The 27843-nt window shown below is 48.3% G+C and overlaps 2 long non-coding RNA genes and 1 pseudogene across 4 annotated transcripts; 2 read left to right on the top strand and 1 right to left on the bottom strand.

The window, feature by feature from the left end:
* Positions 1–265: 265 nt before the first annotated feature.
* Positions 266–4651, bottom strand: LOC122211236. Of its 2 annotated transcripts, none has more exons than XR_006198578.1 (4): positions 4625–4651; positions 2930–3159; positions 1341–1427; positions 266–750 (listed from the first exon to the last, which is right to left on the bottom strand). It is a non-coding gene; the product is annotated as an uncharacterized LOC122211236 (long non-coding RNA). The 2 variants fall into 2 exon arrangements; XR_006198577.1 differs by lacking the exon at positions 4625–4651 and adding an exon at positions 4453–4608.
* A 57-nt stretch (positions 4652–4708) lies between these two features.
* LOC122211244 lies at positions 4709–24715 on the top strand. Of its 2 annotated transcripts, none has more exons than XR_006198580.1 (3): positions 4709–4809; positions 9667–9767; positions 24636–24715. It is a non-coding gene; the product is annotated as an uncharacterized LOC122211244 (long non-coding RNA). The 2 variants fall into 2 exon arrangements; XR_006198579.1 differs by lacking the exon at positions 24636–24715 and adding an exon at positions 10299–10413.
* LOC122211228 lies at positions 14619–15083 on the top strand (annotated as a pseudogene).
* Positions 24716–27843: the final 3128 nt, after the last annotated feature.

The raw sequence follows: 27843 nt of genomic DNA, 5'->3' as shown, positions 1-27843 counted from the left end.
TTTAAATTTATTTTTGAGAGCGAGAGAGAGAGAGAGAGCAAGCAGGGGAGGGGACAGAGAGAGAGAGAGACAGAGAGAGAGAGAGAGAGAGGGAGGATCTGAAGTGGGCTTTGTACTGACAGCAGAGAGAGCCCGATGCGATGCGGGGCTTGAATGCACAAACTGTCAGATCATGACCTGAGCGGAACTGACGCTCAACCAACTGAGCCACCCAGGCGCCCTCTACCATAATTTAAAAAGAACAGCAACAACCTTGTGTGGAAGGTATTGTTTTTGTTTTCCAGAAGAAGAAACGGAGGCTCAAGAAATTAAAAAACTTGTCCAGCTAGTAGGTGTGTGAGCCGTGTGCATCGGGCTTTGATGGCTTTCTGCCCTGTCGGGAGGGCTCAGTGATAAGGAAGAGAGTAAATGAAACGGAAGGAATGGGCTCTAGGGGGGAATCGGAGTCTTCCTTTAGGGCCTCACGGCTGTGCCCGCTACCAGCTTGGTGCCCCTCCCTGGCGCAGGGAGCAAACGCGGGAGTGAGGTGCACTGATGAACATTCCCCAGCTCAGCAGCTCCGGGAAAGGGGCTCCTGCCGGCTGCTCGTCCGTCACCCAGGAAGGCCACGTCGGGGACAGGCTGCGTATGCCTGCAGCAGGTGAACACAGAGCTCTGAGACTTCTTAGATACTCCACGGGAGGTTCCTTTCACTCGATTTCAGGTTCTGAATTAGCTGAATTTTTAGATGACGCAAATCTGATTCTTTCCCTGCAGGAGTCGGAGGAAATGACAAGTGCTTGGCAGAGGGCAAAGAGAGCATCAGCATATCATTAAGATGCGGTTGGGAGAGCAGGGGCGCGGTGGGGCGAGGGGAGGGAGGCTTAAGAGGGCAGGTGAAGGGATGAAGGATAATTACAATAATAACACCATCCAACACTTCTGCAAAGCATGCTGTGCGGCAGGCACTGTTCTAAGCACTTTATGTGTATTAATTCATTTAATTCTCAAAACCGTGCTAGGAGCTTAGTATCAGTTATCAGTTAGCTAAAGAGTACACAGTTTATAAAGCACTGAAGGATCCTATATGCCAATTTCTACCTAACAAAAGTATTATTTGTAATACACAAAACCTAGAAACTACCTAAATGTTCAACAACAGGGAATATTATAGCCATGGGATTTATGGAGACATAAGGCCATCACATTACCTCCCTTAATCTTTACGACAACCCTGTAAGAGAGGTGGGAACCCATTTTCCAGGGATGGAGACTGAGGCTCAGAAGCCTAATAAGGTTAGATTTGAAAGTCGATTTGAAAGCCAGCCCCATCTAACTTCAGGACCCAGGCTCTTACCTACCATGTTATCCCGCCTCGAAGACCGGAAGATAAAAGGTACTGCGCAGAACTGCCATTCAGCAGGACGACAGTCACATGAAACCTGAGGCTGTGGGCAAATGCCAGTCATGACTACAGTATCTGAACCAGGTAAGGGGGTAACTTGAGTGAAATGAGTGAAGTCGTTCTAAGTAAGATCCCCACAGGAAGCCCGGGACAGGGCATCCTTTCCCCCACCTTCACTGCGAACAGCCCCGTTTGGCAGTCACCTTGCCCTGTGCCGCTTTGAGCTCCTGGGCCTTTGCGTCCTGGGTTCCAAAGTGAGAGAGGTGGCAGAAAACGGTGCTTTTCTTTCTCGGGTTCCCCTGGGACCTGCTGACCCGCCTGGACGAACCGTCCGCTGAAGCCACCCCTGCTTGGAGCAGAAGAACCCGGCCGGGGTGTCTCTGAGGACAGCGTTTCCGCCGCGTCCCACGGCCTCCGGGAGCCGGGACTCCACGCACACGGCCTCCTCTGTGCCGCGGACGCCTGTGTCCTTACGTGCACTGTCAAACGTCCAGGGGTCTCGGGCGAACCTTGGCTCCTTTGGCCGCCACGAAGCAGACCACGCCCCCAGAGCTGGTCACCACTGCTGAGTTTGCAGCCGACCTCAGAGGGGAGGCGAGGAGGCCCCACAGTGTCGTCACCTGTCGCAAGTCCTTTGCCCTTTCTCACCGGGGCTGGCTTCCTGCCACCGTTCTGGCTCCGCTCCATGTCTTTCGTGGGTCCCCTTGACCCTCCTCTCCTCACTGGTCTCCTGTCTACAGGAGCCAAGGCCGGAATTCCTTCCTCTGCTTCGTGCACAACAGCTCGCCCTCCCCGCCCCTCCCCTCCCTGCCAGTTCCACTCACAGGTCACACCGACCCCGGAGACTCACCAAAGGTTTTCTCCTCAAAAGAAACTTCTTCCTTCCTTCCTTCCTTCCTTCCTTCCTTCCTTCCTTCCTTCCTCTCTCTCTCCTTTCTTCTTTCTTTCCTGCTTTCTTCCTTCCTTTTTAAATATTCTTATTTATTTACCTGCTTGTTTGTTTGCTTTGAGAGAGAAAGGGCACACATGAGCAGGGTAGGAGCACAGAGAGAGGCAGAGACAATCTTAAGCAAGCTCCACGCTCAGCATGGACCTGCTGAGGGCTGGTGGGGCTCAATCCCACGGCAGTGAGATCCTGACCTGAACAAAAATCAAGAGTCGGATGCTTAACCAGCTGAGCCACCCAGGCGCCCAACGCCTTTCTTTTTCTTTCTTTCTTTCTTTTAAATTTTTTTAAACGTTTATTTTTGAGAGAGAGAGAGAGAGAGAGAGAGCGAGCATGAGCAGGGGAGGGGTGGAGAGAGACACACACACAGAATCTGAAGCAGGCTTTAGGCTCTGAGCCATCAGCACAGAGCCCAAAGCGGGGCTCGAACCCAGAGACCCCAAGATTATAACCTGAGCCGAAGGGGGACACTCAACTGACTGAGCCACCCAGGAGCCTTCTGACACCTCCTTTCTTAAGAGGAATTCTAGTAACAACTGTTTAGGGGGGAAAAAACATTATTTAAAAAAACTTTTACATTTCCATTCATCCGAGCTTACCCAGAAAACAGAGGTTTAATGGGACATTCTCTTCGAACGATGCCTGTAAAGAAGGAGGGAAGCAGGACTGAATAGAGGGAGATGTTAAGGTTCCGTGCAGTTGCAATGAGTCTTCACCTAATCCCACGGCAAGTTCTGGAGGTGCAACGGCCCCTGGAGTTACGCCATTGAGGCCAAAGGGGCCAGGCCTCTGTCCTCTGTTTTCCACACACACATTGACCGGTCGTGCACTGTATGGGAGACAGCACAGGCTCAGGACCAGTCGAGACAGGGACAGAGCAGGCCAACGCCCAGCGGCTGAGGGTATGAGTGCCTCCCTCCTCAAGGCGGGACGTGGATGGTGCACCGCAGCAGCCGCTGCAGTAATAATAATTTTATAGAAGGGTGAAACAATCTCAGTGCCTATCTATTGGAGATTTGATAAATAAACAAGGGAACATCTACACCAAAGAATACTATATAGTTGTTAAAACTTATTTGTCGGGGCACCCACGTGGCTCAGTTGGTTGAGCGTCTCACTCCGGCTCCCGTCATGATCTTGCAGTTCACGAGATTGAGCCCTGCGTCGGGCTCTGTGCCGAAAGCTCAGAGCCTGGAGCCTGCTTTCGATTCTGTGTCTCCCTCTCTCTCTGCCCCTCCCCCACTTGCACTCTGTCTCTCTCTCTCAAAAATAAACATTAAGGAAAATTTCTTTAAATAAAAAAAACTTTGTTTAGTAACGTAGAGTGATAGGATATATTATTATTATTATTGTTATTATTATTATTATTTTGGGAGAAAGAGTGCGAGGGGGATAGAGGGGCAGAGGGAGAGAGAGAGAGAGAGAGAGAGAGAGAGAATGAATTTTAAGTAGGCTCATGCTCAGTGAGGAGCCCAATTCAGGGCTTGATCTCACGACCCCGGGATCATGACCGGAGCCGAAATCAAGAGTCTGACGCTCAACTGACTGAGCTACCCAGACGCCCGTCAGGATATATTCTTAAGTGAAAAAAGTGAGTTGCAAAACAGTACTATCTCATGACTCCATTTTTATATTTAATAAATAGTCTAAAAGTATCGAGTCCAAACTTTTAATACTGACTACCTCTGGAGAGGTGATTATACAAAAAAAAAAAAAAAAAAAATTAACCATAAACATTACTTTCACTACGATAATCTTGAGAGTAAAACGTTTTAGGAAAAGATTTTCTTTTTAAGTCATCTCCACACCCAACGTGGGGCCTGAACTCACAACCGCGAGACCAAGAGTCCCATGCTCCACCCACTGAGCCAGCCGGGCGCCCCAGGGTGAAACTTTTCTGGAAAAAAAAAAAAAAAAAGGTCGGAGCCAGTTGAAACCAGGTAGCTGTGGATGAAACGTCAGTCAAGGCAGTGACTGTTCTTGCCGACCTGAATTCCTCTCCCATCCGTTCTCTGGGAGAAATGGCATTTCTCTCCACTTCCTGCCTTAAATTGTGTGGCAGCCCGTGCAGCTGTTGAGCAGCTGTCGCATCCCCTTCCCACACCGCGGTGGCTGCGAGCACCTCTGGAGGAGGCTGTTGGCTCCGTGTGGGCGTCGGAGGAACAGGAAGAGCTGGGGTTGCCCACATTCCACAAAGCCCCGCAGCACACCCCCGGGGCTGCAGCTGTGGCCGGCATCCCTCGCTCAGGGTGGGAATCCTGGGCCGCTCCCTCCTCCCCTGTCCTCCTCCTTACCGTTGTCATCACAGTGACAGTTACCGCTAAGTCAGAGTTTACCCCCCCCCCCCCCCTCCCCCCGGCCTCGCGACGTACCGGGCGCCTTAGATTCACGATCTCCTTTCCGCCTCGCAACAGTCTTAGGAGGTTATATGCGATTATCTCGGTTTACAGACAAGAAACTGAAGCCTTTGCCCAACCTGGTGAATATATTAAAGCCCGCTGAACTGTCCACCTTAAATGGGTGGCTTTTATGTCGCCTCAGTAAAACTGGTTTTAAAAAAGAGAAAACTAGGCACCCGGGTGGCTCAGTCGCTCAGTCGGTTAGGCGTCCGACTCTTGGTTTTGGCTCAGGTTGTGATCTCGCGGTTGGTTAGTTCGAGCCCCACGCTGGGCTCTGCGCTGACAGTTCGGCACCTGCTTGGGATTCTCTGTCTCCTTCTCGGTCTGCCCCCTCCCTCTTGCTCTCAAAAAAAAAAAAAAAAAAAATCAACATTAAATAAAAACAATAAAAAAGAGAAAAGTAAAGTCCACGTGGGTTAGATAACTTGCCCAAGAGCACAGAGGCATAAAGTGGCAGGACGTTGTTAGCAAGAAGGAAGCAGGCAACGGATGCTGTGCAGGGTCTCTTACACCAGACCCTCCCGACTGTCTCAGTCCACCAGTATCTCAGTCCGTGGAGGTGACGGGTCGGGAGTGGGCAAGCCATCTGGGCATTCACTTCTAGCTGTGAGCAGCAGCATCTGGGCTCCTCAGAGAGTGGCTCTAACAGGATGGGGTGGGGAGGGGCTGGTACGAGAGAGAGAAAAATGAGTGACATCTGTCACTGGATGCCCCATGCCGCAAATGCTCGAGGTGGAGCAAGGGCCGGAGGAACTGATGGGTTTCTGTCTAGTGTCCCGGGAGCCCGGCGTTCAGCTAAGGCAGTGGAGAATGGATTGGGGGGGGGGGGGGGTGCCGGGAGAAGGCGGCCGATGGAGGGGCCGCATCAGGCTGGGTCCCAGCTCACTGTCCTCCCCCGTGCAGGCACCTCCCCACGTGCCTACGAAGTGGTATCCAAGCTAGGGGGCATGGGTGTTGCTCTAACGACACGTGCATGTTCTACTAACGAGACCATCAGCATTCTCTTGAAATAGTTGGTGTGAAAAAGTTTGATGGGTTTGAAATCCTCTGCCTTATCACAAGAAATTTCCATAAGAGCTGTTAAACTCTTTAAAGATAATTTCAACTGCTGTAAAAATTTGAAGGGTGATAAAAACACTTAAAATTTTTTTTATCTCCTACTTGGGCAAAATTTCTCATTGGTGGTGATTACCAAGGACTTGAATAGATCATTATCTTAAAATCTCCATTGGCAATTATTTATTGCGAGGCATATAGAAAAGTTTTAAAAGGGGTGCCTGGCTGGCTCAGTCGGTGGAGCATATGACTCTTGGTCTCAGAGTTGTGAGTTCTAGCCCCACGCTGGGTATAGATATCACTTAAAAATACAATAAAATCTGGGGGCGCCTGGGTGGCTCAGGCGGTTAACTGTCCAACTTCAGCTCAGGTCGCGATCTCGCGGTTCATGGGTTTGAGCTCCATGTCGAGCTCTGTGCCGACAGCTCACAGCCTGGAGCCTGCTTCGGATTCTGTTTCCCTCTCTCTCTGCCCCAGCCGCCCCCTGACCTCTCCCTCGCAAATAACCATTTAAAAAAATAATAAAATCTTAAAAAAGAGGTTTAAAAGAATTATGCCTGTGCTATATTTATTACCCTCACTCCAGAGCAGTGCTGTGCAGTCGGGCGGCCACTGGCCACATGTGGCCACCGAGCCCTTGAACTGTGTGGCTGGTCCGAATGCAGGTGTGCTGTATTTCACTTACAAGTGAAAATACACACCAGACTTAGTAAGAAAACAGGAATGTAAAATAGCTCACTATCGATGTAATTATTTCATAAAATATCTCGTTATTTAATTTTTATAATATTGTGAATATATGAAGTTAAATATATTATAAAAATTTTTTTAAGTATGTTCATGGAAACAAGCTCAAGTTTCTCATTAAAAACTTGAAAATATTTTATTTGGAAAATTTTATACAAATTCACTCTTTAACATGTTCTCTAATGACTTTATATTTTACTTTTATACTTCTTTAATATAAAGAAAACATAATTATTTTTTCCATCAAGCCCCACACAGATGTCCCCAAATCCCCTCCAGTTTACTTGAGCGTGCCGTAAATGTTTCCTGTGAGTGCGATGACGTGAAATCGTTTCAAAGAAGGTAGGACTGAGCATCTATATTGTTCAGAAAGATACTTTTGAGTACCTTTAAGGTTTGAGGGGCGCCTGGGTAGCTCAGTTGGTTACGCGTCCAGCTCTTGATTTTGGCTCAGGTCTTGGTTTCACGGTTCGTGAGTCTGAGCCCTGCACGGGGCTCTGTGCTGGCAACGCAGAGCCTGCTTGGGATGCTCTCTCTCTCTCCCTCTCTCTCTGCCCCTCCGTGCTCTCTCTCTCTCTCAAATAAACAAACGTTAAAAAAAACTTTTTTTTTTTAACGTTTATTTATTTTTGAGACAGAGAGAGACAGAGCATGAACAGGGGAGGGGCAGAGAGAGAGAGGGAGACACAGAATCCGAAACAGGCTCCAGGCTCTGAGCTGTCAGCACAGAGCCCGACGTGGGGCTCGAACCCACGGACCTCGAGATCATGACCTGAGCCGAAGTCGGACGCTTAACCGACTGAGCCCCCCAGGCGCCCCTAAAAAAATTAAAAAAAAAAAAGTTTGTAAAAGGCATTTTTGTGCATCTCTGCGTGCCAGATGCCGTGCTGGGTTCTGGGGATACACAGCTCCGCACCCTACATTACGGTAGGGCGTACAATATATACAGCGACAATCATGTGAGGGAAATCTTTGTGGTCCCACTAAGCAAAGAAACACCTGGCAAGGAGCTCCCACAACCTGCTCTGTTGGCTGCAGAATTCATGGACATCTTAGGCCCAGACCAGCCACTGAGCAGTGGGCCCCGAGACCTCAGTCTGAACAGACGGACAAGGGAAGGTGGGGCCCTTTGCATTTTTGAGCTTTACGTTTAAGCAGAGCCCCTAGCAGGGCTCCTTACTGCATGTTTCCGCTCCGCGAGGCTCTCTCTCTGTCCTCCCGTAAACTCCAGAAGCCCTGCCTCAGCTGTGGAGCATCTGTGTTCGGGTTTCTTATAATCCGTATGCCTGAGGCGAGGCATGTCCTGAAGTCAGAGGCCAGGCTACCCTGGTGCTTGTAAACTCGGTTATTTTTTACATGTGTGACTTTGGCAAACCATTTAGTTCTCGTTATGGGCGAGTATAATGCCAAGGCTGACTTTCTGTTTCCAACTTCACCCCACCCCCGGGGTGGAATCCTGCATTCTCCATAATCGGCCTCTGCAATGCAGGAAGCCACCCCTGTCCTTCACTTGCATAATTTGAGATGCTAGCATTTTCTCGGCTCTTCCGAAGTGGAGCCCAGGACACTGTCCATCTGGAAAATCGCCAGAGAGCACTGAAGGTGACGGATATCAACATTAGATCCAGACTATGGAATCACTTCCTGGAAATGCGAAGAAACAATACGGCATCTGTTCAGATGAATATTACTTTCTCAAGTTCTGTATGGCCTTGGGCCTGCTCTGTGATGTAACTTTGTCATAACTTTCTCCATCTTTGCCCCCAAATACCCATGTAATTGTGCCTACAGCAACTGATATACAAATGAAGGTACTGGCGGGGCGCCTGGGTGGCTCAAACGGTTAAGTGTCTGACTCTTGATTTTGGCTCAGGTCATGATCTCACGGTGCGGTGCGTAGGTTAGAGCTACCTGCTGGGCACGGAGGTTGCTTGGGATTCCGTCTCTCCCTCTCACTCTGCCCCTCCCCTGCTTGCATGCGCACGCACTCTTTCTCAAGAACTTAAAAAAAAAAACAAAACCCAAAAACAAATGAAGGTATTGGCATACACATTTATCATAAAGACTACGTAAATGTATGGATGTAGTGGAATGGGTGTACTTAGCTATAAGAAGTGTTATCCGTGTTTAAGAAGGAAGGAATAGACAGGGGAATGGCAAAGTAAATTCTAGCACTTCTATACGTGAACTGTTTGGGCAGCTTTCTTAAAATGCAGCAGTTCCCTGGGCACCAATGCTGTGACATGAAGAAGCTGGTTTGGGGCCATTAGTTAAAAAGCTGTTTTGTAGGAGTGTACAAAAAGGTCTGCAAGGATGAAAACTAAACTGTTAAAAGTGGTTTACCTCTGAGGCATGGGTGGGGGGGGGAGAAAGGAGGAGGGAGGGGAAAGTTTTACCTTTTCCTTGATATTATTTCTGAATTGTTTTAATTCCTTACGGTGAGCGGGTATTACTTCTGTAATTAAAACAACTAATATGGAAAAAATGTTAATGTTTTCAACCAAGTTTTAATGATACGGGAAAATATTGTAACAAGTGAAAAAAATCGGAGCATGAAATTATGTATACGAGTATGATCTCAGCTGCAGAAAAATGCATTTAAACTCTAGAAAGGAAATCTATCAAAATGTTAATAGGGACTGCCTCTGGGTGGCAGGATTATAGGTGGATTTTTTTTTTCTGCTTTACTTTTCTATACGTTCTAAATGTGCCTTATTATTTTTATAATTAGAAAAAAAATTAAGTAGGTCTGCCAAAGGTGCACGGCGGGTTGTAAAACACGAGCAGCTGCTGCCCATACTGGGTGGCATGGTCCAAGATTCCTGACCACCGAAGGAAAATGTCTTAACTGCCAGGGGACAGATGAGGAGCCAAGATGGGTTTTCTTCATTTTGACTTTCTGATTAAACTGCAGGAGGAAGGGGCACCTGGGTGGCTCAGCAGGTTAAGCATCTGACTCTTGATTTCAGCTCAGGTCATGATCTTGAGGTCCGTGAGTTTGAGCCCTGCATTGGGCTCGGTGTTGACAGTGCAGAGCCTACTTGGGATTCCCTCTCCCCCTCCCTCTCTGCCCCACCCCTGCCTGCATGTGCGCGCACACACACACACTCACACACTCTGTCTCTCTTTCTCAGAAATATAAAAGCAAACATTTGAAAAAAAAAAAAAAAAGAAATTGCAAGAGGAAAATGGAGAGGGAAATACCAAAGGAAGGGAGAGTCTCCTGGCAGAGAAGGTGAGACTTCTGAAGGTGAGGGCACTGGGCCCCCCCTGGGAAGGTTTCCCAGCCTGAAGGTCAGTGATGGATTTTGCAGGAACTGGGGATCGCTGTGGCTTTATTTAATGGCATGTGCATGCCACAGTGACCGGGCGCAGAAGGTTGCTGTGGCCCAGCAGCACCACAGGGGATGGTTGGGGGGGGGGGGCGGGAAGTGGGCATCACACCGGAAGGACCTGTGTGGTTTCCGGACTGGCTGGATGCTGCATGACACAGTGCAGAGGTTGGGGTCACAGTGTTGGTGGCTGCAGGGAAAGCAACTGTGTCACTTGACCCATATGACCCACTTCTTGAAGTATCCGAGAATTCCTGGGGTACTTCATGGACCAATCATAATGGCAAGGTCTAGGACTCTGGAGGACAGTATCTTGAAAGCGTATCTCTTTTAAAAGTAATTCTTTTGGTAGAGAGCTCTTGTCTTTTGTGCCAGTCCCAGGCCGGTCAGTCATCCCTTTCTTGCTCTTCTCTTGCTCTGCTTCTGTGATACAGAAGGGCTGCTTCCTGAAGGCTATGTTTCCTCGCCTCCCTTGCCTGCTGAATTCTGGCTCAGTGTGGCCAATGGGAGACACCGTTGAGAGGCTGGAAGACAGGAGGCTGGGAGAAGTTGAAGCATTTCTCCTCTTCCTGCCTCAGGGGACATCTCTGGCAGCAAATGAGCTTCCTCCCTCACATCAGCTTCCCTCGGGTAATCTTGGGTTCCAGTAACCCCACCTCCTCTCCTTGTCCCCTTGAGGGTTGGGGCAGTCGTGCTTCCTGTTGCTGCTGACCTCCACTTGTTTGGCTTCCCATCTAACTCTTCTATCACATACGTAATCAATCCCTTGCATTCAATCCTCTCTACTCAAAGTACTGTAAGTGGTTTCTGTGTTCCTGGCTAAATCCTGAACTGATGCCTTCTTGGTCTAGGGCAGTCCCAGTAAAGAGAACCTCAAGATGGCAATATTGAAGAAGACTTATTCTGTGAGACTGGCTTACCCCCTCCCTTACTATGTCCCCCAGGAGTGCAGGTGCTTCTCACCCGTTAGCTTGTATGCATATAACCTGGAGGTCTCATTCAAGTGCAGATTTGAATTCAGTAGTTGTGAGGCAGGGCCGGAGAACCTGTATTTCTAACACGCTCCCACGTGGTGCCAATACTGCGCTGCAGACTTGACTGAGTTGCCAGGCACGCAGGCGTCTAGAACCGCATTAAGGAGGGAAACGGCGCCCTGTGATAGCTCCGAGGCACTGGTCCTCCGCAGCACTACCACTAGGGGGCATGACACTTGGTGGAACTCTGTTAGAAGTAATATAATTCCACATTTGAATATACTGTCCCGACATACTCATTGAGTGCGAGGTGGAAGCCAGCTACCTGACAGCAGGTTGACTACATTCATGTAGCTGCAAGCGTCGGACTCCTTTCTTCTGACATCTAGATTTGTTGTGCCTGAGTATTTACTTATTGAAATAAGTTTTATTTTTTCTAAGTTACCTATGTCCCCTTTAGTACCGAGGACATAGTTAGATTTTTACCTCTGAATTTCATTTTCAGGGTAGTCAAAGGGATGTTACAAAATGTTTGGTTTACAAAGAGGCCTTGGGGTGGAAGAAGGTTGTGAACCACTGGGTTAGAGGGTCTAGAAGAGGGTGGACACCACCCAGAAATCCTGGACCAGAAGCAGAAGTAGGCACTGATAAAAGACTCTGGGTTGTTCCCCTTGCGGAGGGGGGAGACTGGGGGACCGCGCACACTCTTGATTATACAAGCGGTAGCGTCATCGTGTCGGTGACAGCATTTTCATTTTCAAAGTGTAAGAAGAAGGAGAATTGTCTTTGTTGCTGCCAAGCAGCCGGAGGCGTGGGCTGTGGCGGACATCTGTCATTCCTCTCGGCCGCCCAGCTCCCGGATGGGGGCCATTCCTCGTCGTGTGTGTCCTCAACAGCAGGTAGAGCCTGCCTCCTACGACAGAAGCTAACCGCCCAGACACTCCCTCTGGGGCTCCCTTGCAACTGGATGTGGACTCCTGTCCTAGGCACACAGGCACAGATGCACCTGTCCCGGATGCTGAAGGAAGACACAGTGACTCTTCCCTGAGTCGGGAGGAAAGCCATTACTGGGGAGGTGATATTTAAGCTACGTTTCGAGGGATAAGTAGAATTCCAACAGGTTGGGAGGCTGGAGGAATGAGTAGGATAGGCGGATCAGAGGGTTGGGTGAGTGGGCGGGCATTCCAGCTATGGCAAAGGTGTACGTGTGAAGATATTTCAAAATAGATAACATAGATAAAATGCCATTAATTTTACTCAAGGAGCTTGGCACTGGAAAGAGGTCAGAAGAACGAGGTTCAAATATGGATCCCGCAGGGGTGCCCGGGTGGCTCAGTCGGCGAAGTGTCCAACTTTGGTTCAGATCATGATCTCGTGGTTCCTGAGTTGGAGCCCCAGGTCGAGCCCCGTGTTGGGCTCTGTGTCGTCAGCGTGGAGCCTGCTTGGGATCCTCTCTCTCCCTCTCTCTGTCCTTCCCCCACTCACACTTTCTCTCTTTCAAAATAAATAAATAAACTCAAAAAAAAAAAAAATATGGATCCTGCCTTGTACGACCTTGGGCAAGTCCCCAACCCTCTGGGCTCAGTTCCCTTATCCGGAGAAAAGGTAATACCTACGACTACCACCGATTGCCATTCTCACACAGTTCTTTTTTTTTTTTTTTTTTTTTTTTAATGTTTTATTTATTTCTGAGACAGAGAGGGACAGAGCATGAACAGGGGAGGGGCAGAGAGAGAGGGAGACACAGAATCCGAAACAGGCTCCAGGCTCTGAGCTGTCAGCACAGAGCCTGATGCGGGGCTTGAACTCACAGACCACGAGATCATGACCCGAGCCGAAGTCGGACGCTCAACCGACTGAGCCACCCAGGCGCCCCTCTCACACAGTTCTTGTGTGAACATGAACATGAATGTAAACTGCTGTAAATGGGAAAGTCTAAACGAAAATTAATAATTATGAATAATGTGTGCATAATGAGAGTACAAGCCCAGGCTAAGAGAGGTTAGAGAAAACTCAAGGCTGAGGAGGAATCTGGGAGAGACCACTCTTCCTGAAGTGTGAGTTGGGTTGGGGATGAACAGACAGCAAGTAGCCAGGAAGCTTTCACACCTGGATAGCTGGCAGGTGTCAGAAGGAGGGCAGATACTCAGAAAAGGAAGGACACTTGCTTTTCTCCTCTTCTGGGGCAAGGCTCGTCCCGTGTGTCCCAGAGGTTCTGGGCTGACGCGGCCAACTGCTGTGTGGGCGTTTCCAGTCTTTCCGCCACTCTTGCTACAAATGCCTCGTGTTATTTGCTTTCTCTGGTTGGCCAATGTCTTCGATCACGTTCTGGTTCTTAATTTTCACCCCAGAAAGTAACTCTAATTTCATTTTTGAGGAGCTCTGCCGACTCCCCCGTGTTGTCTCAGGTGGAGAACGTGAGGTATGGGAGTCAACAGCCAGTCAGCCTGGTGCAGGAGGGCACAGAGGCCATTGTGCCCAGAGGCTACTTGTCAGCCCTGTCCACGTAAACAGCACAGGAGGGCTCCTCAGAGCCCTCAAGGTCAAGCCTCTACCCTCCTACTCAGATAGCACCTTCCTGTTTGCATTCCAAACCATCACTAAATCTTGATAAGGCAGGAGGCCTTTGGGAATTCACAAATTAAGGAGTCAAGGGTGTGATTATTTGGGAGCAACTCCAAAGTCCATGATGTCCAGCCCTTTGGAATGGGATCACCACTCACCGTGTAGGGGTGTTGTCAGGGGTTTCCTAGAAGGTTCTACAAAGCCCAGCAGGAGGTGAAACTGCACCGTGAGAGCAGATAACCTGCAGCCTGCCGCCCCTTCAGCACAGTGAATGCTGCTTTTAAAACCAGAGATTCCAGACAGTCTACGAAAGCACCCCCTCTATGACAAGGATCCGTTCCCCACTCTGTAACTCTGCGAGGTCCCCCTCCTTTCCACCCCCGCCCCGTTCCGGTGCCCATCTCTGCAGCACCTCCTCCCGTTTCCTCCTGTCCAGGAGCACAGGCCGCCTCCGCGGATCCCACAACACACCCCTGGCTGCATCCTGCTCAGACCTCCGGAGGGAGCCCCTCTGCCTGCCTCTCAAGGCCTCACCGCCAGGCCCGTAGCCCTTTTTCCACCCAACGGGCCTCCCCCCGCCCCGCCCCCCCCGAGGCCGCCCCTCCTCTTCCAGCCAAATTCATCTGTGCCATGACTCCACCATTGAAAAGGCTGAAAAGGTGCCCACGTCACGTGCTCTGTCCAGTCAGTGTTGCCAGTATCCTGTGCATCATGTCGTCACTCTTACTGACCTTCCAAACTACACCTGGTCAGCTAAGGAAGACAAGGCCAGCAGGCACTGAGACTGAGCTGATGGTTCAGGTGGCATAAATGAAGCGTGCAGGGGGGAGGAGGCGGCAGGACAGGGGCTACTGCCCCAGTGGCCCTGGGCTGGAAGGCAGGCCCTGACCCCCTAGGGCCTGGAGAGCTAGGGAGGAGCCCTGCCGCTCTGAGAACCCAGAGCCTTGGTAGATTCCAGCAGGGGTTGCAGTGAAGGAAATGGAGGAATTGAGGTCAAGGTCCAGTCCTTGATCCCGTCCCGGGCCTGGCCTTGGGCTTTAGGGGAGGGGCGGAAGAGGCAGGAACTGGAGAAGAGGGGCTCTATCCTGGAAGAGGAGGGCAGGGAGAGTGCCAGGTAGGAGGCTAAGCCCAGAAGAGGATGTCTTCTTGCAAATGAACCCAGGATTTTGGTTTTTATCCAGGCCAACAGATCAGACGACTGCCACAGGAAAAATACTTTGTTACTCTCTTTCTTGACTCCATCTGGGTGGAAGCGGCGCTGGTGGTCACGGTTCAGTCACTGACATGCAGCTCTTTGTCCTCACCCCGAAGCTACACGCCCTTGGGTTGACCGGCCACGAGATGGGTGTCCAGATCAAGGCTCGCGTGGCCTTGCTGGAGGGTGTCCCTCCAGAAGATCAAGTCGTGCTTCCGGCAGGCACGCTGCTAGAGGATGAGGCTGCCCTAGGTCAGTGTGGAGAGGAGGCTCTGAGCACCCCGGAAGTAGCTGGCCGCATGCGTGCAGGTTCCCTGGAGGCCATGGTTCCCTGGCCCGTGATGGGAAAGAAAGAAGCGGAGCCCCAACGCGGCCGAACAGGGGATAAAGAAGACAGGCCGAGCCAAGCGGCGGATGCAGTAAACCGGCACTTTGTCAGTGTTGTGCCCAACTTTGGCAAGACGGGTCCCAAAGCCAACTCTTAAATCCATCGTAATCCTGCCTTTCCCCTGCAAAGCCGCTTAGTCCAGGAAAACAAAAAACAGAAAACAGGAAACAAAACTCTTGTTGCTCACAGTTCCCAAGAGGAGGGGCACACCGCTGCTCGAGCCTCACTGGGAGCCACCAGCATCAGGAATGAGGAGACAGCACGGGCCGGAGCCTTTATTGTGGCTTTTGCTGGAAGGATCGGACAAGGCAGGGTGTGTAGGCAAGCAAGGCAGGATGGGCTGGTTGGGGTAATTTCGGGGGCCTCTGGCTCCAGGGGCAGCCCCTAGTTGTCTGCTATCTGGCCCTGGGGCGATTTAGGGTAGGATAGTGTCCTGACTGTAGGAACCTGATAAAAGGAGGCAAATGTGGGGGAGAGGGGCGGATTGGTTGGTTTGCGTATCAAAGGTAGGCTCACAGGAGAGTTGTCTGCTATTTCTAAAAAGTAACCATGGGAGGGGCTGTCCCTCTCCGGGCCTGCAAGGCCCCAAAGATGCCAAAACATCACAAAATACAGAAAATAGAAAGCAGAATGTCAGAATGTGCCAGGGCATCAGTGAGCCTTTGAGATGGTGTATGTAACCTTGCTATGAACCCCACCCAGTGAGCTTGGGCACAAAAGAGCGATGTGAAAGCAGGAGGCTCCCAGGTGCCGGCAACAGCCCCCCTGGATGGTCCGCTGGCGGAATGGACCCTTCCACTCTCACTCACATGGGGTGGACTCAAGCTCTGGCTTTGGAGTCAGATCTAGTTGAGTACCGCCGTGTGACCAGGGGTAAGTTACTTCACCCTTCTGAGCCCAAGAGGATCGCTGGGAGAATTCAAGAAATGTGAGGACAGAATCTTCTCTACTAGATCAGGCTCCTCTCTCTGAGTTGCACGACTCCTGCCTCAGAGACCTCTCTGTAATTGGCTAAAAAAAAAAAATGCTGATTTCCTGGCTCCGCCCAGACCTTCATGTGAGCAGTGCCTGGGCCACACTCAGTAAATTGAGTAAAGAGAGCAAGACCAAGAGAAATGGGGGGTGTTGGGGAGATGGTTTAACAGGGAGACACTGGGGCAGTGCTGAATCGCTCCAGGGAGGTGGAAGCCAAGGCCACTAACGCCATTAACGGGGGAAGCTGGCCAGGCTGGGTGGGCTGTCACCACTAGCGGCTGGCAGCAGGCAACCAGGGCCCTGGGACACAAATACCAGCCCCAGAGTGTGAGGAGCTCTTTCTGGTGCCACACCCAGGGCTGGCACCCCTCGGCCGGGTCCACAGACCTGCCGCAGCCCCGGGACTGGAGTGGGAGGTGTGCAACCTCCCACGACAGCATCTTCAGTCAGCTCTCTGAGGCCCAGAAGGAGAAATGAATTCACATCCTCAGAGGAAAGCAGAAGTGTCCTATCCTTTTCAAATTCCTAGTAGTACCTGTACATTCCAAGCTTTGGAGAACGGACTCTTTGCTTATTTATTTTAAAATGGCCTTTTTTTTTTTTTTTTTTTTAAAGCAAGTCCATTTTTTCCTGGTCATCTCTGATCTGCAAATTCCGTGAAGGCTAAAAATCAAGAGTGCTTCTCTTGGAACATTCCTCAACCCTGCCCACTCCCAACACCACCACATCTTTGTACGACTTCTGATGGAGCAACGTTTTGCTGAGGTGATTTTTTCTCCCCCCGAGGTGATTTCACCGAACTCTGCAGGCTACCCCCGGCTATCCCCATCTTCCGGCCGGCGCTGGGGCTGTGAGTCCAGACCTCGGGTTCTAGGGCATCCCTGTTTTCTGAAATGCCTGACTCCTCTTACCCAGGCTTTCTTGAAGCAAGTGAGGTGAAATTAAGCCCTCCCACACTCCTTTAAAAATGTATACTCTAAGTTCCAGTTGTCGTAGTAACATCTTCACGCTGCCCTGCTGCCTCTTCTATATTTTGGTGCTGATGGACCATCAGTTACCATGAGAACGGGAGTGCCTCTGAACAGTGAATCTTGTGGAGCTTAGCTTTGTGTCTTGTGAAAAACAAAGCCCACGTCCACACGGACCGCCTTGACGGAGCCCCGACAGTTTAACCACAGAATGGGACCTGGGGACCACTAAGAGTTTCACTTGGCCTTCTGAATTTTATTTTGAAAACAAGATGTAGTTTTTGAAAAGATTCAGTTGCTCTCTTGTCACTCTGAAGTGGGTAGATTAGTTTTAAAAGCACATGACTTCCTTCAGACTTGAAGACAGGTCCGTTCGCTCCCGCCACGAAGCTGTAATCATTTCCCGAGCCATGCTTCGCTCCACTTCCCCAGCCGGACCCGCTAGTGACGGGGCAATGCCAACTGACCAGGGGTTCCCTGCTGTTTCGGAGCCACGGTCGATGCATTTATTCCCTTTCGAAGCTGAGTGTTTGAAAAATGTAAGCTCTCTGAGTTCAAGGACATAACACATGCTTCTTCAGAACTCTCTGCACAGTCCCTTTTTTTTTTTTTTTTAATTTTAATGTTTATTTTTGAGAGAGAGAGAGAGAGACAGAGCACAAGCAGGGGAGGGGCAGAGAGGGGGACACAGAATCGGAAGCAGGCTCCAGGCTCCGAGCTGTCAGCACAGAGCCCGATGCGGGGCTTGAACCCACGAACCGCGAGATGATGACCTGAGCCGAAGTCGGACGCTTAACTGACTGAGCCACCCAGGCGCCCCTGCACAGTCCTTTTTGTTAATTGATTTGACTTTAAGCTTTCCGTTCTGATGTACAGAATGAAGTGCTGGCTGAGAATTTAAAATAGTTAATTTCAGAAGATTTGTGTGTGGGAACAAACTTGAAGGCAGGAAGAAACCAGTCCCGCGGTCTGAATAGCAGGCTGCATCAAAAACACATCCCTTAATAAGTCCTATTGCCGTAACTACGTAACGTGTATTGTGTGTTTCCCAGGTTCTGGGCACTGGGCTGAACATGTGACGTGTCGTATCTCATTTCTATCTTCGCAATAGCCTGGGAAATAAGTTCTGTTTTTAAGCTTTCGTTTTACAAATGAGGAAACTCGACCCAGAGTCACACACCCAACTGCCCGGTGGAGCTGGGATTTGATTACAGACATCTTGCTCCACATCCCATGCACTTGACCTCCAAGCTAAGTAAACCTACAGTTTACGATGACATCCTAAATCCAGGGCCAACTGGATAGGTTTTGTACATCTGTGCAAACGTGAGCAGCAGATGACAGCGTGAAGACCGTGCTTTAACTGGTCATTCCCTGAATTCTGCCCTCCATTACTACTCCACCGTGCCTTCTCCAGCAGAAGCAAACCAGGCTCAAGTGCAAGTGTGAGAATCAAATCATTACAGTGGCCCTGCAAGTCAATTCCTGGTCCTCTGGAAAATAATGTGCCCCATTTTTGACCCAGTAATCCCACTCATGGGAATTTACTGCAAGGAAATTATTCAAAACAAAAGGCATTGTTTTGAATTATCTATATACAAAGAGGCATTCATCCAGCATTATATATAACAGCAAAAAATGGAAGCAATATAAACATCCCACTATAATGGATCTTCAGGTAAATTACAGTACGTCAACTGAATAGAATACCACACAGCTATTAACAGACAGCTTTGAAGACGATGAAACCACACATTAAAAAGATTATAATTCTGCAAACATCCAGTTCAACATCTAAAAATTGCCCTTCGCTAAGACTATGACAGTGCTTAAAAAAAAAAGTTTATAAGATGGCCAACAGACACATGAAAAGATGCTCAACATCACTAATCACCGGGGAAATGCAAGTCAAAATATAATGAGATATCACCTCACACCAGTTAGAATGGCTAAAATAAGAATGACAAGCAAGAACAAGTGTTGGTGACGATGTGGAGAAAAAGGAACCCTCATGCACTGTTGGTGGGAGTGTAAATTGGTACAACCACTGTGGAAAACAGTATGGAAGTTCACCAAAAAATTAAAAATAGAAATCTCATATGATTTGGGGGGGGACCCGGGTGGCTCAGTCAGTTGAGCCTCTGACTATTGATTTCAATTCAGGTCATGATCCCAGGGTCATGGGATTGAGCTCTGCTGAGCATGGATCCTGCTGAAGATCCTCTCTTTCCCTCTGTCCCTCCTTCCCACATTGTGTGCATGCTCGAAAGAAAGAAAGAAAGAAAGAAAGAAAGAAAGAAAGAAAGAGAAAGAAAGAAAGAAGAAAGAAAAGAAAAAGAGAAAGAAAGAAATCCTATAAGATCTATAATTTCACTGCGGCTTTTTACCCAAAGAAAATGAAAACACTAACTTGAAAAGATACATGTACCCCTATGTTTACTGCAGCATTATTTACAATAGCCAAAGTATGGAAGCAATCTAGGTGTCAATCAATAGATGAATGGATAAGGAAACACACGCACGCACACACACACACACACACACACACACACACACACACACTAGAATATTATACAGGCATAAAAAGGATGAAATTGTGACATCTGAGACAACATGGATGGACCTAGAAGGTATTATGTTGTTATGTGAAATAAGTCAGATTGAGAAAGACAAATACCATGATTCCACTCATAAGTGGAATAAAAAAAACTAAATGAATAAACAAATGAAAAGCAGAATTGGTCCTATAAATTCAGAGGACAAACTGATGGTTGCTAGATGTAAGGGGTGAGAGGGTTGAGCAAAATGGGTGAAGAGGAAAGGGAGATACAAGCCTCCAGTGATGGAACGAGTAAGTCATGGGGAAAAAAGGCACAGTACAAGGAATACAGTCAATGGTACTGTAATAGTGATGTAATGAGACAGATGGTAGCTACCCTCATGGTGAACACAGTATAACGTATAAACCTGTCAAATCAATAAGTTGTACACCTGAAACTAATGCAGCACTGTGTATCAACTAAGATTTTAAAAAATTATAATATTAAGTAAAAAAAACAAATAAAATGTATTTGTGTTATTACAAGAGTAAATATATAATGATACATTGACTGCGTTTGCAAAGAACCTGGAAAGACTGGAAAAAATATCCAAAATGAACAAGGGTCAAGTCTGATTCATCTTGATGTTGCCAACACCCAGATAGTGCCTAACACATAGGAGGTATTCAGTCAAGATTTTTGGATAAATTCTAAAATATGAAAAATAAAGTCACCTGGTATATTAGTATGGAAGAATCCAGATTTTTCCTTAATAACTAATTTAATGCTATTATAATAATGTTAATAACCATTTTTTAAAGGTGGGGTCCTAAATGTGTCTTCTGGATCTAGAGGGTGATCAGTGTATTAGTCTGCTTGGGCTGTTGTAACAAAATGAATGGCTTAAACAACAGCAATTTATTTCTCCTCATTCTGAAGGCTGGGAAGCCCATGGTCAAGGTGCCAGCAAGATAGGTTTCATTCTGAAGCCAAAAGGCTTGGCTTTGTCTCCTTCTTGCCATGTGCTCACGTGATGTCATCTTTGTGCACGTGCAGGGAGAAAGTGAGCTCTCTGATATCCCTTCTTATAAGGACACCAATCCCCTCTGACAAGGGCCTTGCTTTCATGACCTCATCTAACCTTAATTACCTCCCAAAGGCCCCATCTGAAAATCTCATCACACTGGTAGTTAGGGCTTCAACATATGAATTCAGATGGGGAGGGGGATGACATCAAAATTCTGTCCATAACAAGCAGTTCTTGCCCATAAGCCTCCTGTACGTGATAGCAGTTGAAGACCATTCTGGGCTGGGCTGACCCCAGCAGTGGTGTTGGGGCTGGATAAGGCATTTTGATGTTCCTTGACCATCCTGGAGCCCACAAAGGGATGCGGTCAATATATAGGCTCTAGGAAGACAGTGGGAGACCCCAGTAGTGCCAATGAATGGAGGGATCTGGATAAGGAGCAAAGATCTGGGGCAATGGGTAGGACAGATGGACCTTGGTAAGCTCTGACTGGGCATGGTGTAAGTCAGACTGGTCATGGAGGGAAAGAGCAGTCAATAGGCCGCTTCATTTTGGCCAGAGATTGAAACTAGAAAAGGATTTTAAATTGATCCATCAATCACAGCAAAGCTGGGTAAAGGGATTCTTCATGCCAACACTGCTCCCATAGTAACTCCTTCCTCGTACATCCTGTGCAGCCCTCCTTTCACTGTCTCTCAAGGCTCCTATCCTTGGTAGGTTCTCACAGGGTGACTTCCACAGTGGGGATAGAGCTCAGCAGTCTTATAGAACAGAAGCCCATGGGCTGCACACAGCTGGGGGCAGCCTTCCAAAGAAGTCCAGGCTGAAGGACACCTGGAGACAGAGAATGAGCCAAATGGCACTGGGTGATTCAACTCCCATTGCCAATGGGTAGACCCAGATGGGTGGACATTGTTGTTTTATAGCTCTCCCAGTGACCTATCTGCGTAAAATAGGACTACGGTCAGTATGATGGTGACTGGTGCCCCAGAAGCCAGAGTCTGAGGGTCACCCAGTGGCCAGGGGCCTGAAACTGATGAGCCTGCAGGCCTGAGTCTGCCCAGCCTCCAGATTCCTGCATGCTGTCCTTGTGCTGACCCCGCCATGAGCCTGACCTTTCACTCATGGCTTCTCTGTCTCATTTATCATTAAGCATTTTACATCCTCAAACAGGAGAGAAAACACAAGGCTGATATAACTGGGGAAGGCTGTTCACAGAGTAGCAGATCCAAGGTGCACATTAGGAGGTAGGAAGTGCAGACTCTGAACCAGGGAATGTCAAGCAAGGCCAGGGATGAAGTGTTTTCTGTGGGAAGTAGGTGAAGGCAGGTGGAGGGTCAAGGGATGGGTGGTCCAGTGGGTGGTGGCAAGTATGTGGTTTGGGGGCCTTGAGTTGAGTTGTGCAGGCGGCCAGAAAGAGCATCCGGGTTTCTCTGAGTCACAGGGAAAAGATGAACAATAAGGCTGCGTGCAGAGGGAGGGAGCCAGGTAAGGGAGGAGTCCTGGGGGGTGGGGATCACATCTGCTTCCCACCCTCCCACCACTGCTCCATTGCAGACAGAAAGTTTCTTGTGGGAAGTCTGTGCTGCATAAGCTGTCCCTTCCTTCCCACTTCTACAGGAGATCTAGAACAAAGAGCCTTGGTTGGGTTTGTGTTTTGTTTTTTTTTTAAACTTAAATTTTAGTTAATTAATATACAGTGCAATATTGGTTTCATGAGTAGAATTCAGGGATTCATCACTTACAAACAGTGCTCATCATGACAAGTGCCCTCCCCTTAGTACCCATCACCCATCTAGCCCATCTCCCACCCACCTCCCTCTGTCAACCCATGGTTTGTTCTCTATCACCAAGAGTCTCTTGCGGTTTGTTTCCCCCTTCCATATGTTCATCTGTTTTGTTTCTTAAATTCTACATATGAGTAAAATCATTTGGCTTTCTCTGGTTGACTTATTTTGCTTAGCATCATACAGTCTAGCTCCATCCATATCATTGAAAATGGCAAGATTTCATTCTTTTTGATAACTGAGTAATATTCCATTGTGTGTGTATGTTATATATATATGGCCACATCTTCTTTATACATTCATCAGTCAATGGACATTTGGGCTCTCTCTATAGTTTGCCTACTGTTGATAATGCTGCTATAAACATTGGGGTGTATGTACCCTTCAAATCTGTATTTTTGTGTCCTTTGGGTAAATACGCAAGAGCTGGATTGTAGGGTAGTTCTATTTTTAGTTTCTTGAGGAACCTCCATACTGGTCTCCAGAGTGACTGCACCAGTTTGCATTCCCCCCAACAGTGCAAGAGGGTTCCCCTTTCTCTACATCCTTGCCAAGACCTGTTGTTTCTTGTGTTGTTAATTTTAGCCATTCTGACAGGTGTGAGGTGGTATCTCATCATGGTTTTGATTTGTATTTCCCTGATGATGAGCGATGTTGAGCATCTTTTTATATGTCTGTTAGCCATCTGGATGTCTTCTTTGAAAAAGTGTCTATTCATGTCTTCTGCCCATTTCTTAAGTGGGTTGTTTTTTGGGTGTTGAGTTGATAAGTTCTTTACAGATTTTGGATGGTAAACTTTTATCAGATATGTCATTTGCGAATACCTTCTCCCATTCCGTAGTTGCCTTTAGCTTTGATTGTTTCCTTCACTGTGCAGAAGCTTTTTATCTTGATGAAGTCCTAACAGTTCATGTTTGCTTTCGTTTCCTTTGCCTTCGCAGATGTGTCTAGTAAGAAGTTGCTTCAGCCAAGGTCAAAGAGGTTACCGCCTGTGTTCTCCTCTAGGATTTTGATGGTTTCCTGTCTAACATTTAGGTCTTTCATACATTTTGAACTTATTTTTGTGTATGGTGTGAGAAAGCAGTCCAGTTTTCCCAATACCATTTGTCGAAGAGACAAGCTTTTCTCCATTGGATATTCTTTCCTGCTTTGTCAAAGATTAGTTGACTATATAGTTGTGGTATGTTTTCTAATTGTGGTAAAATATATGCAACAAAAAATTTATCACTTTAACCATTTCTAAGTATCCGGTTTAGTGGCATTAGGTGCATTCACAATGTACAACCTTCATCACTGTTCAAGAGAACATTTAAGAGAACTCATATAAGTGAACCATACAGTATTTGTCCTTTTGTATCTGGCTTAGTTCACTTAGTATAAGGTTTTCAGGGTTCATCCATGTCGTAGCATGTACCAGAATTTCCTTCTTTTTTTAGGCTGAATAATATTCCATCGTCTGTATAGACCGCATTTTGTTTATCCATTCACCTGCTGATGGACACCTGGGTTATTTCCACCTTTTGGCTGTTGTGAATAATGCTGCTATGAACATTGGTGTAGAAGTATTTGTTTGGCTCCCTGCTTTCAATTCTTTTGGGCATATACCATTAGTGGGATTGCTGGATCATACGGTAACTCTATGAGGAACTTTCTGAGGAACCACCAAACTATTTTCCACAATGGCCACACCAAGCCTTGAACTATTTAAATGAAGAATGAATCTATTCCAAAAGTCTCAGGTCAGTGTGGACCGGAAAGATGGTCTAAAGTCCAGAGTTCGGGAGGCCAGAGCCTTGCTGGGATGTGAAATATGGATGCCCCATCCTAGCTACAGAAGAAATGACACACTGGAGGCATCCAGAATAGCGTGACCAAGATGAGTTATGTTAAGTAAAAAGTGGTAGAAGGGACTGGAGTGTTCGGCCTGGAGCAGAACAGGTGTCCTCTCCACAAAGAACTGTCTCTAGGAGTGTGGAAGGCTGTCAGGTAGCAGAGCGGATGGACCTTTCTGCAGCCATAGAGGTAGGAGGGGAGAGCCAGGTGAAATCCACCAGGGGACCACCTCTGGCTGAATGCTGCTTCGAGAGCAGCAGTGCCAGCCCCCCAACGCCCCTCTCCCAGGGCAGTGGCAGCAGGCTGTAGTCAGGGTTCCGGTGATGGATCATTGCTAAGGCTCCATGACTTGGGGAGGCCACTGAAGAAGATAGCACAGAGCAGGAACTCAGGCTTCATGGTATTCTTTCATTGTTGATCTGTCTTGAACAAATGGGAAGGTTGAACTCAGGGGATTTCTTTTCTTTTTTTTTTTTTTTTTTGCAATTGACAAAATCTTAGGTTTTTCTTTTTACATAGGAAATCAGGAAGCATGCAGTCTCAATACAAATAATGTAATTGCTGGATTATGAGTTTCATTTTGATAAATTTAAACATCGATCAAAATAAAATATTTAAGAACAGTCATCTTATTTGAATAGTCTCTCAAGAAGTTGGAGAAGAAAATGTGATCGGAGATAAGAAGAGTTTTGAAGCTTAAAACTCTGTTTTGCTCAGGTATCCTAACACCTGTGAACCCCTCTATGGGTGGCGCAATAAACAGAACACAAGAGCACAGATGCAGCATCTTGAGGATGCATTCCTTCTTGAATCGGACTCTCTGTACCACTTGTTTCTCAGCCTTAATTATTGTGTTTCCTTTTTGTTTTCTGGGTCTTTTTTATTACAAAGGTAATGCGTGCTTCAGATGGTCATTAGTGCTGCTCAGCAGATATTCCTGGTCCCCCCGGGGGGGCGGGGGTGGGGTGGGGACGGGGGTGGGGGGTGGGGGCATGTGTGGCATCGCATTTCCCCACTCCCTTAAAGTTAGGTGTGGCCATGTGACTTGTTTTGGCCAATAAAATGAGAGAAGTGATCTGTCACTTCCAGGTGGGAACTTTAAGAATCCATGTGCAATTTATACTGCTTTCTTTCCTTCTCTCTGCCTGGCAACCTGCAGTACTCCAAGTGGTGGCTGCTCTGTAAGCCTGGGTCCCTGAGTGAGGATGACCAGGGGCAGGACCCCAGCCCATGCTCAGTGGACGTGGATCCCAAAGGAGAAATAAGCCTTTGGGTCAGCGCTCCATGAGCTGAAGCTTTAATAAGAAATAAACCTTTGTTGGGGCACCTGGCTGGCTCAGTTGGAAGAGCCTGTGACTCTTGATCTCAAGGTCATGAGTTTGAGCCCCACATTGGGTGTAAGAGATTACTTAAATAAATAAATAAATAAATAAATAAATAAATCTTTAGGGGTGCCTGGGTGGCTCAGCTCAGGTCATGATCTCACAGTTTGTGAGTTTGAGCCCCACGTCAGGCTGTGCACTGACAGTGCATAGCCTGCTTGGGATTCTCAATCTTTCTCTCTGTTCCTTCCCGTTTGTGGTCTCTCTCTCAAAATAAATAAATAAACTTTAAAAAATAAAAAAAAAAATAAACCTTTGTTGGGATGCCTGGCTGGCTCAGTCAGAAGAGTGTGTGACTCTTGATCTCAGGGTTGTGAGTTTGAGCCCCATGTTAGGTGTAAGAGATTGCTTAAGTAAATAAATCTTTAAAAAAATTCAAAATGGAAACAAACCTTTGTTGTCTTAAGCCACAGAGATTTTGGGGTTGCTACTATAGCGTAAATAGCTTGTTAGAAAAATCCTTCGACAAATATTTATATGCCAGGGTGCTGGCAATGTGACAGGGCACAAGAAAGTCATCAACAAGGCGACAAACCCTGCTCTCACAGAGCTACATTCCAGCAGGGAAGATAACCATTAAACAATTAGCCACTTAATTGCAAAAGTATGGAAGATACAGAGCACTGGAGAGTGCATACAGCACATGACCTGCTTTGGCCCAGGGTCAGGGAGACTTCTCTTGGAAGATAGGAAGCTGGGGTCTAAAGGATGGCCGGGAGCTAGCCAGGGGACAGGGAGAATAGTGTCCCACACAGGGGGAACAATAGGAGAAAATCTCTGAGGCAGAAGGGAGCTGGAGTGGCTGGAATGCCGAGAACAGGGCGCAGAAGTGCAGGGAGGCGGGAGGCAGGCAGCACCCTGGCCACCCAGCGCTGGTGGACCTCGGTGGGAAGTTTGGTCTCAGCCCAAGAGCGGTGGGTCACCATGGGAATATTTGAGGCAGAAGAGTAACATGATCATATCGTATTTTTAGAGGGCAACAGCCAACACGGGATTTGTATGTGGTACAGAACGTCAAGTGAGGAGAAAATCAATCCGGAATTGGCTTTGACCAGCAAGACAAAACATGATGCAGCCCCCAAAGCCACCAGCAGGTGGCTCTGCCTGCACGTCTGCCCAGCCACCAGGAGTACCTGGCCACCAGTGTGACCCAGCTTCAAGCAGGGGCATCTCTGGGCTCTCACAGGAACTCAGGGACACGCGCTGCGTCTTCCTACCACCAGGGGGATATAAGGACGCATGGCTCCAGCCTGCGGGGCAGGGGGCAGACCCGGATTCTGACAGGAGGAGGACTGGGTTTGTGCACCAGCTGAAGCCCCCTTGTTCCTCCCTTCCACTTTCATGCTCATCCCCTATTATACAGAGGAGACTGACACAGGAGAACCCTTCATCCAACAGATCACGGTCCCTGTTCCCATTCTCTCACCCTCCCTGACACCTTTGCAGCATGTAGTCCCACAGACCACCCCCTTTTCTTCCAGGTTTCCTCACCTTTCTCCTCGTCCTCCTCCTCGTCCTCCTCCTCGTCGTCGTCGTCGTCCTCCTCCTCCTCCTCCTCCTCCTCCTCCTCCTCCTCCTCCTCCTCCTCCTCCTCCTCTATCTGTGCCAGTCCCAGTGTGCCTGGGTGGCTCAGTGGGTTGAGTGTCCGAATTTGGCTCCGGTCATAATCTCATAGTTTGTGAGTTCAAGCCACACACTGGGCTTACTACTGTGAGCGCAGAGCCTGCTTTGATCCTCTGTTCCCTTTTCTCTCTGCCCCTCCCCAGCTTGTGTGCTCTCTCTCAAAAATAAATAAAACATTAAAAAAAATGCAATTCTATCTGTGACAGTCTCTCTTCTTCCTTCTGCCTCTATGAAAGGAGACTATCCCCAAGGCTCCTAACTCTGCACTACTTTCTTATTTCCACAACTGACCAGCCCTTGATTTCAACCATGAGCTTCCACTGGATACATCTAAACCTACACTCCTGGCCAACATTTCTCTTCTGAGCCCTAGTTCCAAATTCCCCAGTGCCTGCAGGACCGCTCCCTGGATTTTCCAAGGCCACCTCATGTCTCCCAGGGAGAAGGTCTGATTCACCAAGCTCAAGGCTTACAGGCCGGTGCCCAAACCTGGTGCAATCGCCGAGGGTGAGGAGGGTGGGGGAGTGGAAAGGAGAGAAGTGGGCACAGCCAAGGTGGGGCGGCATGGGGAGAACCTGGTGGGCAGGGAGGAGAGAAGCACAAAAGATGGAAAAGCACAGTCAGAGCCAGGAGAGACGGCATCAAAGAAGCCAAGAGAGGGAGTCTCAAGAAGAGGGGAATGGATGCAAGCATGGCGTTGGCTTCAGCAATTACCACATTCT

The sequence above is a fragment of the Panthera leo genome, chromosome A2 (assembly GCF_018350215.1).
Source record: "Panthera leo isolate Ple1 chromosome A2, P.leo_Ple1_pat1.1, whole genome shotgun sequence".
NCBI classification, from domain to species: Eukaryota; Metazoa; Chordata; class Mammalia; order Carnivora; family Felidae; genus Panthera; species Panthera leo.
This window is presented reverse-complemented; position numbering and strand designations above follow the sequence as displayed.